The sequence below is a fragment of the Ranitomeya variabilis genome, chromosome 4 (assembly GCF_051348905.1).
Source record: "Ranitomeya variabilis isolate aRanVar5 chromosome 4, aRanVar5.hap1, whole genome shotgun sequence".
NCBI classification, from domain to species: Eukaryota; Metazoa; Chordata; class Amphibia; order Anura; family Dendrobatidae; genus Ranitomeya; species Ranitomeya variabilis.
In genome coordinates this window covers 120,683,232-120,702,198 of record NC_135235.1, presented here as the reverse complement: position 1 = coordinate 120,702,198, position 18,967 = coordinate 120,683,232, and the positions used below count along the sequence as shown (strand labels likewise).

The 18,967-nt window shown below is 40.0% G+C and overlaps 1 protein-coding gene across 3 annotated transcripts in view; it reads right to left on the bottom strand.

Moving 5' to 3' along the window:
* PSD (pleckstrin and Sec7 domain containing) overlaps positions 1 to 18,967 on the bottom strand; it is a 543,766-nt gene that overhangs the window by 410,308 nt on the left and 114,491 nt on the right. The window contains exon 1 of one of the 3 annotated variants that reach the window (XM_077259192.1): positions 2,105 to 2,204. The exons of the other annotated variants lie outside the window; for them this stretch is intronic. The gene's annotated coding sequence lies outside the window, so the exon portion shown is untranslated. Of the gene's footprint in view, positions 1 to 2,104; positions 2,205 to 18,967 lie in introns of those variants that run through there. 3 annotated transcript variants of the gene reach the window in all.

The window sequence follows — 18,967 nt, the reverse complement described above, 5'->3', positions numbered from 1 at the left end:
CCAATACATTGCATGGGTGAAATTGACATGCTGCAGCCTGGAAAGATGCGACGCATGTCCATCTCCGCAGGTGATGTGCCGGCGTTGATGGACGCATAGTGGACATTTGATTTCTTGAAATCCCATCCACTATGCTGTAACATCTGGACGCTGCTGGTTGGACGATGCACAAGTATGCAATGTCCAACCCGCAGCGTTTACTGATGGTGTGTTAGGCGTCGGGATTCTCCCGCTGCGCAGGATAGATCCCAAGCATTGCCTGATGCTGTGGTCTCCCATTCAGGTTCGGCCTGAAGCGGGTGTTGCTCAGCACAGACGTCGGTCCCAGCGCCTTGCTCAGGCTCATGATATTCGCTTGGTTACTGCTGGCTCTCCAGCCAAGTCTATGGGAACCAGTGATATTCAGGTGCAGCCCTGCGCTCCGGAGTCTAAGTCCAGAGATCACCTTACTGAGCATGTCCGTGATGTGGCGTCTTCTAATTGGTGGTCGGACATTAGCTGCTCTGGTGATGTGGCGGCTCCGGATTGACCCGCGGGCGATGCCATGGCCAGCTGAGCATGACTGTTTGGGGTGGAGCCTAGGGTTTAAAAGGCTCTCAGCGGCGTGCGCTAGTATCATTTATGTGTGGTGTTTGTGAGTGGATACTCTACCACTCTGCACGTGACGCTCTATACACTGAGAGTTCTTTCGTTGGCAGGTAGGGTTAGGACTGGGTAGCTACCCTTTGGCTTAGCATATGTTTCCTACATGTGTGCGGTTAGCACAGCTGAGTTACAGAGCAAGTCCAACCCTCAGGCTACACTTCTCAGGGAAAGCGTCAGGGCTTTGCACGTAGCGTCACATGAGCTCTTCCTTTGAACAGGGTTTAGTACTCTGCATACTGAATGCAGTTTCTCTCTGTGAAGTATCTAAGCTAGTTACTTTGCGTGCTGTTCATACTGTGTGGAGTTCACACAGTGCGGCTATAGTGGTGGCATGCTGTTGTGTCCCGCCATTGTACACACTAGAAGCAGTCACACATCTCTGCATGGTGGAACCTAGGTTGCGATTGCACTTTATTATTTATTTTTATTTACTGCAATCCACCAACCCTAACACCATGTGCCCCTACCCTTATAGGCCATGCAATGCTCCACTGGGAAATTAAATATGCAAATTGTCTCTTCAAAGAGGAAGAGGACTTGAACTGCAATCTCACCTATTGGAAGTAACAATCCTAAAAGTCAATATCGACCCTTTAACAAGTTGTGTCATATGACTTAAGATAAAAGCCAAATCAGAATCTGAATTTGCAGACAGGTGTTTCGGGTTGTTGCCCCTCCTCAGTGGAAAACATGAGATGAAATTTAGCTGTATGAGAGGCCTCTGACTGGAATCTAAGAGGTAACGTCTCTTCTAGCTAAAGGATCAATACTGACTTTTTAGGATTGCTACTTCCAATATGCAGCACTAGAGTTCGACTCCTTTTCCTCTCTGAAGGGGCAATTTACATATTTTGATTTGTGACCAGAATGTTTGTTTCATGATACACCACTTTAGATTTTGTGCATTTTTTCCGATGTTCAGTCTATAGTAGGCAAAACGGCCAAAGAAGTTACATACTGTAAGTTTAAAAGTAATTTCTACATCCATTTAGCAGAAAAAAAAAATAAAACAAATAAAGCTTCCAAATGTCGTTATTGATTGGTTGGTTAAGTGCTTCATATTTGGCTACTTTAATCTATTTCCTAGGTATTGTTAGATTATGTTTGGGTTACCAACAAGAGCAATGGTTACAGATTCTAATGTTGGCATCTTACCTCGTCTGAAGAAATGCTGCTACTATCAGTTATGATATGGTGCAATCAATATCGAACCCAAGGGTAGCTGATGTGGAAGTGAGCGGTCAGTGATGTCCCATCTACAGATATCTGTAGACAATATCAGTAGACGTCTCACACTCATCTGCATTACTCCTTTGAGACTACATATGATTAATTTTTAGTGGCCTCTCTCAACATTTTCAGTGTGCTCGATCAGATTTTCGTCAGGGTTTTGTTAGTGTGTCCCTTTTTTAACATCAATGTGTCATCAGTTTTTCTCATAAGCAAAAAAAACAAAAACCTGATGGAGGTTTCCGAAACTACTCCTAGCAAGCATTCATTGACAGTCGGACAGCACTAGGTTGGCATCGGTACGCTGTGTCTTTGTTATCCACTGACTCATTCAGTTGAATGCGAGAGTTCTTCCCGCAAAACAGACCAAAAATAGGATGTCTCAGTTTTTTTTGAGGGCCATGAATCAGCAGAAAAAAACTACACATGCAAATAGCATAATCGAATATAATGGGGAATATTTATCAAGCAGAATAAGCCAGCATACTGGTTAAATTTGCGGGGAAAAAAAACCTGTCATTCATGACTTGCAATAAATAGAGAAAATCCAGCCGTTCTTTGGATAAAAATACCCATGCAAAAACTTTATTACAGATGTAGATAAAACAGGACATTCCCATTACTGTAAAATTATGAGTGTTTGTCCAACGGGTTTTGATCTAAAACATAGTCATCATCCATGAGTAAGGACTATGTTTTGGTTCGAAATGTGTAGGTTAGGTTCTCATATTTTTATGTCCTGTTTTATCTAAATCTATAATAAAATGTTTGCGTAGATTTTTTTATTCGAAGAACAGCTGGATTCTCACTATTTTGCACTCGTTTGTTATCACCTTGTAGGAGTGGTTTTATCTGACCAAAGGATCACTGGCAACTTTACTATGGGTGAGCTGGATCACAATTTTTTCCTTTGTACTTTCATAACTTGCACCATATTTTTTCTGTGTTTTAGATACTTTTTACGACTTATCTGACTATTGTTTTTGACCTCTCTGAAAATTGTGTGGTTCATAGGGAAAGTGTTGTGGCATGATGTGCAATACAATGCACCTAAAAAATGTGCCAAAATTGTGGTGTCCATTTCTGGGACAAAGTAAACCAACTGTAAAAACTGGTGTAAAAGCATGATAAATACGGCAGTTTATAAGGCTCTGTAATCCAAATTTGCATAGTCTAAGAACTTGATAGCTTTGAGAAATATGCCCCAATGTGAGGAGGAATGTGTACAACTATTATAAAATATTTACTCTCTAATCTAAATACTGTTAATTATTGTGTCAGACAGGAAAGACTTTATAGGGTGCTTTCATGTTGTGTTCTGTGTCCCGGTCGGGGCATACGTCTGAAATACCCAGCCAAACAGGTCTGGAAGCATTGCAGTTTATTGGCGCATGCTTCTGGACCCCATTTTGCTGGGTATTTCAGATGTATGCCCCGACCGGGACACAGGACGCAATGTGAAAGCACCAATACTGAAGATACGTCAGAACCACTACTACATCTTACAACAACATTTATACCTATGTTTAGAAAATGTCACATTACAACTTTTGGATCTTTCAAAAAAAATCTAGCAAACCATAGCACTACTCCTTTACAAAATGTGTACTGTAGATAATGTTCAAGGGGTACAACACATTCTTCTTTCTGTAAAGTGAGATCTATGTTCTCAAATTCAGAGCGGTGTTTGAACCAACTCCGGAGTCTAGGGGCGGCTTCCTCACTCCTGTTATAAAGTATGCCCTGGTATTATAGGCGTAACACCGTGATCTGGCAAGATACTAAGTACCATTGTAGTGTGGGATATTTAGGATCTTTGTGCCCCCACACAATATGGACCTGTGTTTCACTCACACATAACATACCCTGAAATAAAATTTTATATATTTTTAATTCAGATTTTTTTTATTTATTGTATGTTTGGCCATTATTTACCACTTGCGAAAAACATTTTTAACAGGAAATGTAGACTTTAAGTTATTGCCTGCGAACGCGAAGATTGGAGTTACAGTAAATAAATTCAGCAGGTTGGTGAAAAATAGCTGCAAACCTTTAAGGCTTCGTTCCGACAATGAGAATTTTGTGTTATTCTGATGTTGCACATTTCTGCAGCATTTCTGCACATATAAGCTAATTAGGTTAATAGATGCCTAAGGTCCTGCAATGTCTGCACATGGGGTAAATGACATAGCGAATCAGAAAAAGTCTACAACATTTCCAATTGGAGGGATTTACTAATATTATTATTATTACGCCTACTCCATATTGGGATAGGATAGAAACCAATCCAGCTGCATATCAAATGCTAAGAGAATGGGGCACCTATGGTAGCCCACCCTAAAACAGCTACACCAACTCCCAAAAACATGGCAAATAGGAGAAAAAGGAGTACCAGGTGATAATTTTACTAAAAAAAACAGTATAAATCTTTGTTAAATATCAAAAAGAATAAATAAACCACATTAAATAAAGTAACCCATACTCCGCGGAGGTAGAGACAGGAAGAGAGGTAACCACCTCAGCAGTGCAAGGTATCAGGTATTATATTATAATCATGATGCAAAAACAAAACCATGGAAAAGGGATGCCCCCATATTAATTAAATAAACACACATCACACAGGATAATACCTAAAAAGTGCACTGCCTCCAGTACATGTCTACATTACATCAGTCATCCCTAAGGGGGTGATTCCAGATGCCACAACTGATCTCAGATTGTTTGACAAATAAAAAAAGTATGTGTTATTTCATGGCATTAAAAATAGTAATTTGGTAAATGCATGGCATCAGATCACTACATAACTTCATGTTCTAAAATATTGTATACGTTTATAAAATGTATCCCAAAAATATTAGAAATAATAAGGAAATAAATGTGACCACAGCTCGGGTCCTTGCACATGCCAACTCTTGGTCAGTGTATATTCATTTGCACAAGAGGTTCCTGCAGCAGTTCTTTGCTCGGCCAGAAGCAAGCAATAGCATTCTCTACATACTTAATATTCTGTGTTTGTATCACTCGTCCATTTTCCTCAGCAGGCACCGTATTGTGTATCTCTAATTACAATCAAACGACTGGCTCCATTTTGCAGCTTGCACACAGTACCTAGTCAGAAGATTGCGCTTTTTTGCTATTGATTGTATTCTTTTCCCCCTCCTTATTAACCATTTTTCTGCCAACAGAAAGAAAAATCATATTTGACAATATTATTTGTATTCAACTCTTCTCTCTTTTGCCTTAATGCTGCCAAAAGCTTAAAGGAGAATGTTGTATTTTTCTGCTGAGAGATTCATACTGATCTCTTGTTTGTTCAAAGTCACTTTTTAGTCTTTCGCACATTGACGCTTGCCAATACGCTCTTCACCACAAAAACAGTATTCATTAACACTAGTCTATGCTTTATCATATTTTATTATCTTATTCCACAATGTCGACCATGCCCAAAATTACACTTTCTCCTATTTCAAAAATTGCTAATTGAACTATCAATAAGTTATCGATCTCTAAGACAATCAGATGGCACAAAGCAGCATAAGGAGACTTCGTTAACTTTTTGCATTTACAGTTTAGTATTGACCAAAATCAAAATTATGATGCAACTGTATCTGCATCCAGGATATTGATGCAGTTGAAAAACTGTAATATAAATATAAAATGTCATCACCCTAAAGCCAAGTGTATGTAATTTTGCTAAACACTTTATTACTTTTGACTATAACACATAAAATTAACAAGGGGATGCTTGTTTGTTTTTAATATTTGGTATAACCTGTTGATAACAATGACAATTCTAAACTTTGTAATATAATTATTAGTGATGAGCCAGTGTGCTTGGATAAGATGTTATCTGAGCATGCTCATGTGCTAATAGAGTATCTTCGGCATGCTTGAATACTATGATCGAGTCACTGTGGTTGCATGTCTCATGGCTGTTCGACAGCGGCAACACATGCAGGGATTGCCTATTGGTTAGGCAATCCCATACAATTTGTTGTGCAATTTCTATACTGATATCCCGTATGTGGTGGGAAACTACTGTCTGGGTGCAGAGCAGGGATCGGAAGGGAAGAAGCATCCGTCAACTTTTGAAGAGCAAAATTAACTGAAGTAGAAGCCATGTTGTGTTTGCAGAGCACCTAATTTGCCTAAACAGTGGAAACCCCATGTAAGTGACAGCATTTCGGAAACTACACCCCTCAAGGAATTTTTCTATAGATGGGGAGAGCACCTTGAACCTGCAAATCCTTCACAGAATTTCATAAAGTTGAGCTGTGAAAATAAAAAGATAAAAAATCTAATTTTTCACACAAAAATTTTGCTTTAGCCCCAAATTTTTCTTTTTCACAAGGGTATCAGAAAAAAATGGACCATACAGCTTGCTATACAACAAGTATACTGTACACTGATTCTGCTTATGTGGTGGAAAACTACAGCTTGGGAGCAAAGCAAGGCTCAGGAGGGAAGGAGCACCATTCGACATGAGTACAAAATTGACTTGAATACATAGTAATGCCATGTCGTATTTCTATAGCCTCCGATGTGCCTAAAAGGTGGAAGCTCCCCACAAATGATCCCATTTTGGAAATTACATTCCTAATGTAATTTATGTAGATGTGTGGTGAGCACCTTGCAGCAAGTGCATCAAAGAATCTTATAACTGAGCAGTGAAAATAAAATAAAATAAAAAAAAAATTCCCACAAAAATATTCCTTTATCCTTCATTTTTTAATTTTTACAGGGTTAACAGAAAAAAATGAACAACTTGTGGGACAATTTCTTTTGAGTACACCGATACCCTATACTTAGAGGAAAACTACTGTTTGGGCACATAGCAGGGTTTGGAAGGGAAACAGCACTACTTGGATTATGGAGTGCCATTTTGGCTGAAATTGTGGGTGCCATGTCACATTTGAAGAGTCCCTGACATGCTAAAATAGCAGAAACCCCCATAAGTGACCCCTTTTGGAAACTACACCTCTCCAGGAATTCATGTAGGGGTGTAGTGAGCATTTCTAACCTCAGGCTATTTACACAGTTATATAGCATTGGACTGAGTAAATAAAAAATTAAATTTTTTTTCCACTAAAATGTTGCTTTGGCACTAAGTTTTAACCCCTTTCTGACATCAGACATACTATTCCGTCCATGTGACCTGGGCCCGTATGACCATGGACGGAATAGCACGTCTAAGCGATCGGCCACAGGGGTGATCGAGGCTGAGTGTCAGCTGATTTTCACAGCTGACACCCGGCACTATGTGCCAGGAGCAGTCACGGATCGCTCCCGGCACATTAACCCCCGGACCACTGTGATCAAACAAGATCGCAGCATTCCAGTGGCATAGGGAAGCATCGAGCAGGGAGGGGGCTCCCTGAGTGCTTCCCTGAGACCCTCAGAACGTGATGTTCCTCCGGTCTCCTCCCTGCAGGCCCCCAGATCCAAAATAGCCGTGAGGTCCTTCCGGGTCCTGAAGGGAGGTGGCTTCTCAGTACCTGATGAGAGCAGGCACCAGCAAGCCTCCTGCACTGCCTGTCAGATCGCTGATCTGACACAGTGCTGTGCAAAGTGTCAGATCAGTGATCTGACTTTATATAGTGATGTCCCACCCTGGGACAACATAAAAGGGAAAACAAAATATTATACTGTGCAAAAATATTTTTTTATAAAATCCTAAATAAAGAAATAAATAAAATAAATATTGTTCCAATAAATACATTTCTTTATGTAAATAAAAAAAACAATAAAAGTACACATATTTAGTATCGCCGAGTTAACCCCTTCAGTGAACACTGTAAAAAAATAAATAAAAAACTAAGCAAAAAACAATGCTTTATCATCATACAGCCGAACAAAAAGTGGAATAACACGCGATCAAGAAGACAGATATAAATAAACACGGTACCACTAAAAATGTCATTAAAAAAAAAACAGGCAGCCGTAAAGTGCCATCAGTAAAAAAATAAAAAAGTTATAGCTCTCAGAATAAAGCGATGCAAAAATAATTATTTTTTATATAAAATAGTTTTTATTGTATAAAAGCGCCAAAACATTAAGAAATGATATAAATGAGGTATTGCTGTCATCGCACTGACCCGAAGAATAAAACTGCCTTATCAATTTTACCATACGCAGAATGGTATAACCGCCCCACCCAAAAGAAATTAATGAATTGCTGGTTTTTGTTCATTCTGCCTCCCAAAAATCGTAATAAAAAGCGATCAAAAAATTTAATGTGCCCGAAAATGGTACCAATAAAAATGTCAACTCGTCCCTCAAAAAACCTCACAAGACTCTGTGGGACAAAATATGGAAAAATTATAGCTCTCAAAATGTGGTGATGCAAAACTATTTTTTGCAATAAAAAACATCTTTTAGGGTGTCACAGCTGCCAAACATAAAAACCCGATATAAACACCGGCTATACATAGTAAATCAAACCCCCCTTTGTCACCCCCTTAGTTAGGGAAAAATAATAAAATAAAAAATGTATTTATTTCCATTTTCCCATTAGGGTTAGGGTTGGGGTTGGGGCTAAAGTTAGGGTTAGGGCTAAAGTTAGGGTTAGGGTTGGGACTAAAGTTAGAGTTTGGGCTAGAGTTGAGGTTAGGGTTTGGATTACGTTTATGGCTGGGATTAGGGTTAGGGTTGGGATTAGAGTTGGGATTAGGGTTAGGGATGTGTCAGGGTTAGGGGTGTGGTTAGGGTTATGGTTAGGGTTGGGATTAGGGTTAGGGGTGTGTTGGGCTTAGGGGTGTCCAAACAGTGGTTTACACCCACATATGGAGTATCAGCATACTAAGGACAAATTGCACAATTTTTGGGGTCCAATTTCTCCTGTTACCCTTGGGAAAATAAAAAATTGGGGCGAAAAGATCATTTTTGTGAAAAAAATATGATTTTTTATTTCTACGGCTCTACATTATAAACTTTTGTGATGCACTTGGGGGTTCAAAGTGCTCCCCACACATCAATATAAGTTCCTTAGAGGGTCTACTTTCCAAAATGGTGTCACTTGTGGGAGGGTTCCACTGTTTAGGCACATCAGGGGCTCGCCAAACGTGACATGGCGTCCGATCTCAATTCCAGCCAATTGTGCACTGAAATGTCAAACGGTGCTCCTTCCCTTCCAAGCTCTGCCATGCGCCCAAACAGTGGTTTACCCCCACATATGGGGTATCGGCGTACTCATGACAAATTGTACAACAACTTTTGGGGTTCAATTTCTCCTGTTACCCTTGGTAAAATAAAACAAATTGGACCTGAATACATTTTTTGTGAAAAAAGTTAAATGTTCATTTTTTTAAAACATTCCTGTGAAGCACCTGAAGTGTTAATAAACTTCTTGAATGTGGTTTTGAGCACCTTGTGGGGTGCAGTTTTTAGAATGGTGTCACACTTGGGTATTTTCTATCATATAGACCCCTCAAAGTGACTTCAAATGTAATGTGGTCTCTAAAAAAAAATGGTGTTGTGAAAATGAGAAATCGGTGGTCAACTTTTAACCCTTATAACTCCCTAACAAAAAAAAATTGTGCTGATGTAAAGTAGACATGTGGGAAATGTTACTTATTAAGTATTTTGTGTGACATATCTGTGTGATTTAAGGGCATGAAAATTTAAAGATGGAAAATTGCGAAATTAAAATTTTTTTTTGCCAAATTTCATTTTTTTTCACAAATAAGTCATAGTCATATCAAAAATATTTTACCACTGTCATGAAGTACAATATGTCATGAGAAAACATTGTCAGAATCACCAGCATCCATTGAAGCGTTCCAGAGTTATAACCTCATAAGGGGACAGTGGTCAGAATTGTAAAAATTGGCCCGGTCATTAACGTGCAAACCACCCTCGGGGGTAAAGGGGTTAAATTTCAAAAGAGATAATAGAACAAAATGAATAGTACAATTTTTCACACAATTTTTACTGAGTATGCTGAAGCCTCTTGTGATCGAAAACTACTTTTGAGGCACAGTGCAAAGCTCTTAAAGAAAAAATGTCATTTTGGAGTGCGGATTTTGCTGGAATGCTTGAGGGTGCCATGTCACATTGGCAGAACCTCTAAAATGCCAGAACAGCAGGACCACCCATAGGTGACCCCCACTTTACAAACTACACCCCTCAATGAATTCATCTAGGGGGGCCCGTCAGCATGTTGACACATGTGCCACAAATAATTTTATACATTGGGTGGTGAAGAAAGAATAATTACATTTTTACCACTAAAATGTTGTTTTAGTTCTAAGTTTTTAATTTTTTTAATGACTAAAAGGGAAAAAATGTGTCTCTCAGTTTTTTGTGCAATTTCTCCTGAGTGCACCAATGCCGTACATGTAATCGGAACTACTTTTCAGGCACAGTGCAAAGCTCAAAAGGGAAGGAGCACCATATTGGGGTTCAGATATTTCTGGAATGGTTTGAGGGTGCCATGTCACATTGGCTGAGATCCTGAGGTCCCAGAACAGCAACCATATCAATCATATGCACTACAATGCACAAGCATTGCAATGCATTACACTTGTCACTGTTACACTGACAGAACACCTTTTAGATCATGCTCCTGACATGGTCTAAAAGGCTACTACAGCTGACAGTCCAGGAGGTCATTATTTGACCTCTTGCTGTAATGGCATCCATCAGGCCCTTGTGATCACATTACAGGTGTGCCGATCAGGTGCGAGAGGGATCCTCTCCCTCTGCTAACCTTCTAAATGCTGCTAGATGGTTAAACAAGCGGCTGTGCAGGCATCACTTAAGTCAAGCTCCTGGTGGCAATCGTGCGGGCACTGCTCATGTGCCATCACGATCACCTTGACGTACCGGTACATCCATTTGTGGGAAGCACCCAGAAGATATGACATACTAGTACATCATATGTCGGGAAGGTGTTAATGCATCAAGCAGGGTCTGTACTAGCCATGTAGTATGGTCTCTGTCTCACTATGTCCTGCAAGCTATGCAGGACGTAGTCAGTGGTGTGCAGCTTGGACAAGTGCGCTGTTCATGATGTATAATGAAGAAAAAGAAAAATAATAGACATATTTTGGCATAAGCCACAGATTTTTCTTTTGCATAACTGGAAGCACCATTAATCCTTTTAGGTGGAGAAATGTATGCTTTGCGAGGTCTTATGTTGCCAAAGGTCTTGTTTACTGATAGGCAAGATGGGTTTTACCAACTCAGCACAATAAAAAAAATGCAATGCTGAAAGTGTTAAGATTTGTACACATCGGACCTCCACAGGCGAAATAACGCAGCATTAAAGACTGCTGTGGATATATAGGTGCATTTTATGCAGATAAGCTTCAAATTTAATCTGTTGCTTTTCCAATTCGTGGCACTAGTCAATTTACATTGGGGGACTCCTTGAAGAGTATGTGATTTCTGAAAATCTTTGATTTACTACATTACTACAGTAATAAGCAGTTAATTTTCCATCCAAAAATATACTGACCCGTCACCCAAGAAAATACTGACAAAGATATGAATTTCCTTGAAGGGGCTATTTAGTGATAAACTTTCTATTATAAGAAGAATTCTGCATTAATTACAAAATAAAGCATATAATTAACTAAAATTTCAATTTTATTTTTTACAGACCCCGACTGAAAACAAATTCTGATGCTGTAATTTAGTACAAATTATATACATTCATATTACCTATATACATATTCATTCAATAATAAAGAAATAGTAAATAAAACCATTTACAGTGTTGTCACCTGCACTACAATGTGTGTTAACTATCATATTTTATAGGAGCATCGACAGTAAAAAAAGATTAAAAAAAAAAAACACATTAAAAAAATGAATACAATGTACTTGGAAAGAGGAAATTTAACCTAACATAATTCTGTTTACGATGGCAGACATAATTATTGCAGGTTGTAATTGTATTATGCATAATTAATAGTGGTTTTCCCACAATGGACATAATCATCAATCCATCAGTAGGTGATAAAACCCTGGGACTCCCACAAATCATGAGAATGAGTAGAATGAGAAGAAGAGTCCCCGGTTGCTCATCACTGCCACTGTGAATAGAGCAGCAGTTCAACATGTGCGAAGCAGCTCTATTCGAAGTCTATGGGACCGATGGATCACAAAATGCCAGCGAACAGCACTCCAGGATTGGTAGAAGGGTATACTGCACACCTGATTGGTATAGTCCATTTTTAAAATTATTTTATTAACATCATTAAAAAATTGGTTGCTCATTCTCAGAAAAAAATGGTTGTAACTACTGTTATGTCCCATAATTTGTGTAGCAAAATACTGAGGTATAAGTCTCATTTAACAAATATGGAGATAATTTCTGGAGTACAACACAGAGGTGTAAATCATAAAAGTTAGATAAGTATTGAAACAATAAGAGAGGAGAGAAGAAGGTAGTCTTAAACTTCATTGTCGCCTTAAATGAAAAGATGCAATAAGAGTGAAGGGACATCAGAGGAAATTCCCGGTTATTCCAATCAGGAGTCACGATGACTTATTGCCAGTAACGCGGCTCTATATCCTTGTAGACGGTAACCTGGCAAGGATGTTACCCTAGTTAAAAATGTTAAGTAAATTATAATTACCAAACTTCCTTGATTAACCTAAATCGAGGAAATAAGCCAGTAGATAAATTGAGAGTGAAGGGAACCTCAGAATGAATGAATACTATCTGGAACAGGAGACTCTGACAGCGTAGAGCCTGAGTGTATGACTGATGCCCCCTGATACCCATAAGAGCTGATTTGCAAAATATGATTTTTTTTTCTGATGCCCCCTTGACTCCTCTTGCATTTTATGGTCGAGGCTGTTCCTTTGTCCTCTAATATTTATAGTGACAATGATATGTGAGAATACCTTCTTCTCTCCTCTCTTCTTTTTTGATTGTTTGGATTTTTCAAACAATATACAACTTATATGATTCATAACATAGAGATAAGAAAATAAAATTGAAAGAGAAGGATCCAGCGACAGGCAGGGGTGGGTAAAAAATAACTTTTATTCCGAAGTTATAAAAGTACACATATTGTCGGGCATTGTGCACATGTAGGCAGATCAACGCGCCTCGATCATGATCATAAGGAAGACTTTTGTTGAAACGCGTTGATCTGCCTACATGTGTACAATGCCCGACAATATGTGCCTTTGATTACTTTTATAAATTCGGAATAAAAGTTAATTTTTAGCCATCCCTGCCTATCGCTGGATCCTTCTCTTTCTTTTTTTTTTCTTTGCATCTTGTGGTTGCAGCGCCCCCACTGCCGCAGAGCCGAGGGGTACCCGGTACCGGGCCTCTGAGTCTCTGCTTTGGGGTTGTCACGGTGGCTAGACCCGGTCCGTGACCCTGCTGAGGGGCGTACAATGAAGGTGGAGGTATGGTGACGATGTTATGATGTGGTGCAGGCCGCAGTAAATAACGAGGACACCAGGTTGCAGTCTCTTTACCTCTTTACTGAAGGCTTCAGGATCCTCAGTCCGGAATACGGTTAACCAGGCTGCGCAAGTCCGGCCGGTCCGATGGTACCTCCAGAGTTCCCTTTACAGGTGGAAATCTGTGCCTACCTTCTAGCGCTTGTGTGTTGTGGTCCTCCCCTGCTGTGCTTACGGGATAGTCCCCACAACTGTTGTGTCTGTTTCTGAAGTTCCCTCACAACTCGATTATGATGTTCTGCTTCGTCCCCCAGATGATATGGCTAGGACGCACCCGTATGATGGGTAGGCTCGGAGGTCTTCTGGGACCCTAGAGTCGCCCCTCTCCAAATGTTGCCCCCTGTGTCTGCTTAGGTGATTTTGGGTGAGACAGCCTGCCTATAACTGACTGTCCTGCCGTAGGTTTGAAGTTTGGCCTGGAGCTCAATACTTCCTCGGCGTTCCGGCCACCGGCTACGCGCCTCAGTAGGATGTTGCCTCGGTCTTACAGCACGACTCCTACTGGTATTTCTCCTTGTTGTGTGATCTCGTTTCTCACCCAGCACAATAAACCTCGCTTCTTGTCCTTTCTTGGGGTACCGCCGCAATGATGTGCGGGCGCGGTCCCGTAACGTTCTCTCTGTTCGCTAGGCCTCTGTCAGGATCCCACCCCTGACAGGGACCCCCCTGAATCTACCCCTGCAACACCCTCTGCCACAGGATGTTGCCTGGTTCCAACCCAGTCAGCTTCTGACTAACTTCCTATCCAACCCCCAGTTTTACCAGATTGTGAGGAGTGGCCTAATACATAGTACCCTTAGCTCCCCCTGGAGGCCAGACTGTGAAGTGTATTGGTGTCTGTGATACCTGGTCAGGTGAACTCCTTCAGTGCCATAAGATGTACCATAGCCCCCCTTAGCGGCGGAGCATCAGTACTGCAACGACCAGGACTCTGGGGCGCTGCATGGTTGCTCAACCGGATCCGTGTGAGGCGTTGGCTGGCAGCAGGAAGTCATTACACAGATCATGGTAAGCTGACTACACCCATTCCCTCACCATAACAGGAGTTATTCCCATTTTTTAAAGAAGCAAAAAAAACTTTTCTAACCCACATTTGCACTATTCACTTTACCTTGGCTGTACATAGTTAATTTTACCTACATATATCATAAAGAAGTGAATAGAACAGCACTCTCAAATTAGATTTAATAAATTCAATAAAAAAGTATCCAAAATCTGATCAGTTTGTGAAGGCTTTCAGTAACCCCTTCCTGACCATCAATTTGCCATTTTTGTGCTTTTGTTATTTCCTCCCCTCCTTTCAAGAGCCATAACTTTTTAATTTTTCTGTTGCTATAGCTGGATGAGGGTTTGATTTTTTTTGCAGGAAGAGTTGTATTCTTGATTTAAACCGTTTACCATTCATTGTATTAGAAAACAAAAAAAAAGTGTGAAAAATGCACAATAAAGCCCAGAACCCAGCGGTATATATTTACTGCGCTTGGTCAGTATCTGATTAAAAATGCACATGTCATTTATCCTAAATGCAATAAAACTACGTAAACAATAAAGGCAGAAATGTTTTTTGTTCACCTCATCTTCATCTGTAAAACATTTTTTATTAAAAAAGCGATCAAAATCTCACATAACCCCAAAATTATTGCATTAACAACTACAGTTTGTCTTGGAAAAAAACAAGCCCAAGCTCAGTTTCACTGATGAATAAAAAAAAAATGTTATGGCTCTTTGAATATGACAACACACAAAAAAAGTTATTTTTTATATAAAATTTGTTGTAAAAGTAATAAAATATAAATAAACAAAACTAATTTGATATCGCCATGTTTATAACAACCAACAGCTTTAAATCAACTTATTATTTATACGGCTTATTGAACTTAATATAAAAGTTTGCGGTTTTTTGGTTTTTTTGGTCACCTTGCATTGTGAAAAGTGGAACAAAAATAGATGAAAAAGTCACATATAGCACAATTTTTTACTAAAAAACCCACAAAATTAGATGAGTCACTATATACCAATGTTGACATAAAAATAAAAAAGTTTCTGCTCAATAAAGGCACACACAGAATAAATATATATACAGTGCGTACGGAAAGTATTCATATCCCTCCTTTTACATTTTTCAATATTTGTTTCATTGCAGCCATTTGGTAAATTCAAAAAAGTTCATTTTTTTGTCATTAATGTACACTCTGCACCCCATCTACAGAAATGTAGTAATTTTTGTAAATTTATTAAAAAAGAAAAAACTGAAATATCACATGGTCATAAGTGTTCAGACCCTTTGCTCAACAATGAGTAGAAGCACCATTTTGAGCTAGTACAGCCATAAGTTTTCTTGTGAATGATGCAACAAGTTTTTCACACCTGGATTTGGGAATCCTCTGCCATTCTTCCATGCAGATCCGCTCCAGTTCCGTCAGGTTAGATGGTGAACGTTGGTAGACAGCCATTTTCAGGTCTCTCCAGAGATGCTCAATTGGGTTTAGGTCAGGCCTCTGGCTGGGCCAGTCAAGAATGGTCACAGAGTTGTTCTGAAGCCACTCCTTTCTTATTTTAACTGTGTGCTTAGGGTCATTGTCTTGTTGGAAGGTGAACCTTCAGCCAAGTCTGAGGTCCAGAGCACTCTGGAAGAGGTTTTCATCCAGGATATCTCTGTACTTGGCCACATTCATGTTTCCTTCAATAACAACCAGTCGCCCTGTCCCTGCAGCTGAAAAACACCCCCATAGCAGGATGTTGCCTCCACCATGTTTCACTGTTGGGATTGTATTGGGCAGGTGATGAGCAGTACCTGGTTTTCTCCACACACTGCTTAGATTTATCACCAAAAAGGTCTTTCTTCGTCTCATCAGATCAGAGAATCTTATTTCTCATAGTCTAAGAGTCCTTTATATGTTTTTTTAGCAAACTCTATGAGGGCTTTCATATGTCTTGCACTGAGGAGAGACTTCTGTTGGGCCACTCTGCCATAAAGGCCTGACTGGTGGAGGGCTGCAGTGATAGTTGACTTTGTGGAACTTTATCCCATCTCCCTACTGCATCTCTGGAGATCAGTCACAGTAATCTTGGGGTTCTTCTTTACGTCTCTCACCAAGGCTCTTCTCCCATGATTGCTCAGTTTGGTTGGATGGCCAGTTCTAGGAAGACTTCTGGTGGTCCCAAACTTCTTCCATTTAAGGATTTTGGAGGCCACTGTGCTCTTAGGAACCTTGAGTACTGCAGAAATTCTGTTGTAACCTTGGCCAGATCTGTACCTTGCCACAATTCTGTCTCTGAGCTCCTTGGCCAGTTCCTTTGACCTCATGATTCTGATTTGGTCTGACATGCACTGTGAGCTGTGAGGTCTTATATAGACAGGTGTGTGCCTTTCCAATTCAAGTCCTATCAGTTTAATTAAACACAGCTGGACTCCAATGAAGGAATAGAACCATCTCAAGGAGGATCACAAGGAAATGGAGAGCATGTGACTTAAATATGAGTGTCTGAGCAAAGGGTCTCAATACTTATGACCATTGCAAAACAATGGGGAGACAAAGAGCGCAATAGGGTCTTATCCACATTACACAGAGGAGAATATACACCAAATTTATACATACATACACACAGTATGGATGGTATTCAGACCCCTTTAAATTTTTCACTCTTTGTTTCATTGCAGCCATTTGGTAAATTCAAAAAAGTTCATTTTTTTCTCAATAATGTACACTCTGCACCCCATCTTGACTGAAAAAGAAAACCAAGAAATGTAGAAATTTTTGAAAATTTATTAAAAAAGAAAAACTGAGTAGAAGCACCCTTTTGAGGTAGTACAGCCATGAGTCTTCTTGGGAATGATGCAACAAGTTTTTCATACCACTGCCATTTTTCCTTGCAGATCCACTCCAGGTCTGTCAGGTTGGATGGTGAACATTGGTGGACAGCCATTTTCAGGTCTCTCCAGAGATGCTCAATTGGGTTTAAGTCAGGGCTCTGGCTGGGACAGTCAAGAATGGTCACAGAGTTGTTCTGAAGCCACTCCTTTGTTATTTTAGCTGTGTGCTTGGGGTCATTGTCTTGTTGGAAGGTGTGGAACTTTGTGGAACTTTCTCCCATCTCCCCATCTCCCTACTGCATCTCTGGAGCTCAGCCACAGTGATCTTGGGGTTCTTCTTTACCTCCCTCAGCAAGGCTCTTTTGCCATGGTTGCTCAGCTTGGCTGGACGGCCAGGTCTAGGAAGACTTCTGGTGGTCCCAAACTTCTTCCACTTAAGGATTATGGAGGTCACTGTGCTCTTAGGAACATTGAGTACTGCAGAAATTCTTTTGTAACCTTGGTCAGATGTGTGCCTTGCCACAATTCTGTCTCTGAGCTCCTTGGCCAGTTCCTTTGACCTCATGATTCTCATTTGATCTGACATGCACTGTGAGCCATGGGGTCTTATAAAGACAGGTGTGTGCCTTACCAAATCAAGTCCTATCAGATTAATTAAACACAGCTGGACTCCAATGAAGTAGTAGAACCGTCTCAAGGAGGATCACAAGGAGATGGACAGCATGTGACTTAAATATGAGTGCCTGAGCAAAGGGTCTAAATACTTATGACCATGTGATATTTCAGTTTTTCTTTTTTACTACATTTGCAAAAATTTTCACATTTCTGCTTTTTTCAGTCAAGATGGGGTGCAGAGTGAACATTAATGAGAAAAAATGAACCTTTTTGAATGTACCAAATGGCTGCAAAGAAGGAAAGAGTGAAAAATATAAAGGGGTCTGAATACTTTCCGTACCATATATATATATATATATATATATATATATATATATATATATATATATATACATATATATATATACTGTATATATACACAGTACAGACCACAAGTTTGGACACACCTTCTCATTTAAAGATTTTTCTGTATTTTCATGACTATGAAAATTGTACATTCACACTGAAGGCATCAAAACTATGAATTAACACATGTGAAATTATATACTTAACAAAAAAGTGTGAAACAACTGAAAATATGTCTTATATTCTAGGTTCTTCGAAGTAGCCACCTTTTGCTTTGATGACTGCTTTGCACACTCTTGGCATTCTCTTGATGAGCTTCAAGAGGTAGTCATCGGGAATGGTCTTCCAACAATCTTGAAGGAGTTCCCAGAGATGCTTAGCACTTGTTGGCCCTTTTGCCTTCACTCTGCGGTCCAGCTCACCCCAAACCATCTCGATTGGGTTCTGGTCTAGTGACTGTGGAGGCCAGGTGATCTGTCGTAGCACCCCATCACTCTCCTTCTTGGCCAAATAGCCCTTACACAGCCTGGAAGTGTGTTTGGTGTCATTGTGCTGTTGAAAAATAAATGATGGCCCAACTAAACGCAAACCGGATGGAATAGCATGCCGCTGCAAGATGCTGTGGTAGCCATGCTGGTTCAGTATGCCTTCAATTTTGAATAAATCCCCAACAGTATCACCAGGAAAGCCCCCCCACACCATCACACCTCCTCCTCCATGCTTCACGGTGGGAACCAGGCATGTAGAGTCCATCCGTTCACCTTTTCTGCATCACACAAAGACACGGTGGTTGGAACCAAAGATCTCAAATTTGGACTCATCAGACCAAAACCCAGATTTCCACTGGTCTAATGTCCATTCCTTGTGTTCTTTTGCCCAAACAAGTCTCTT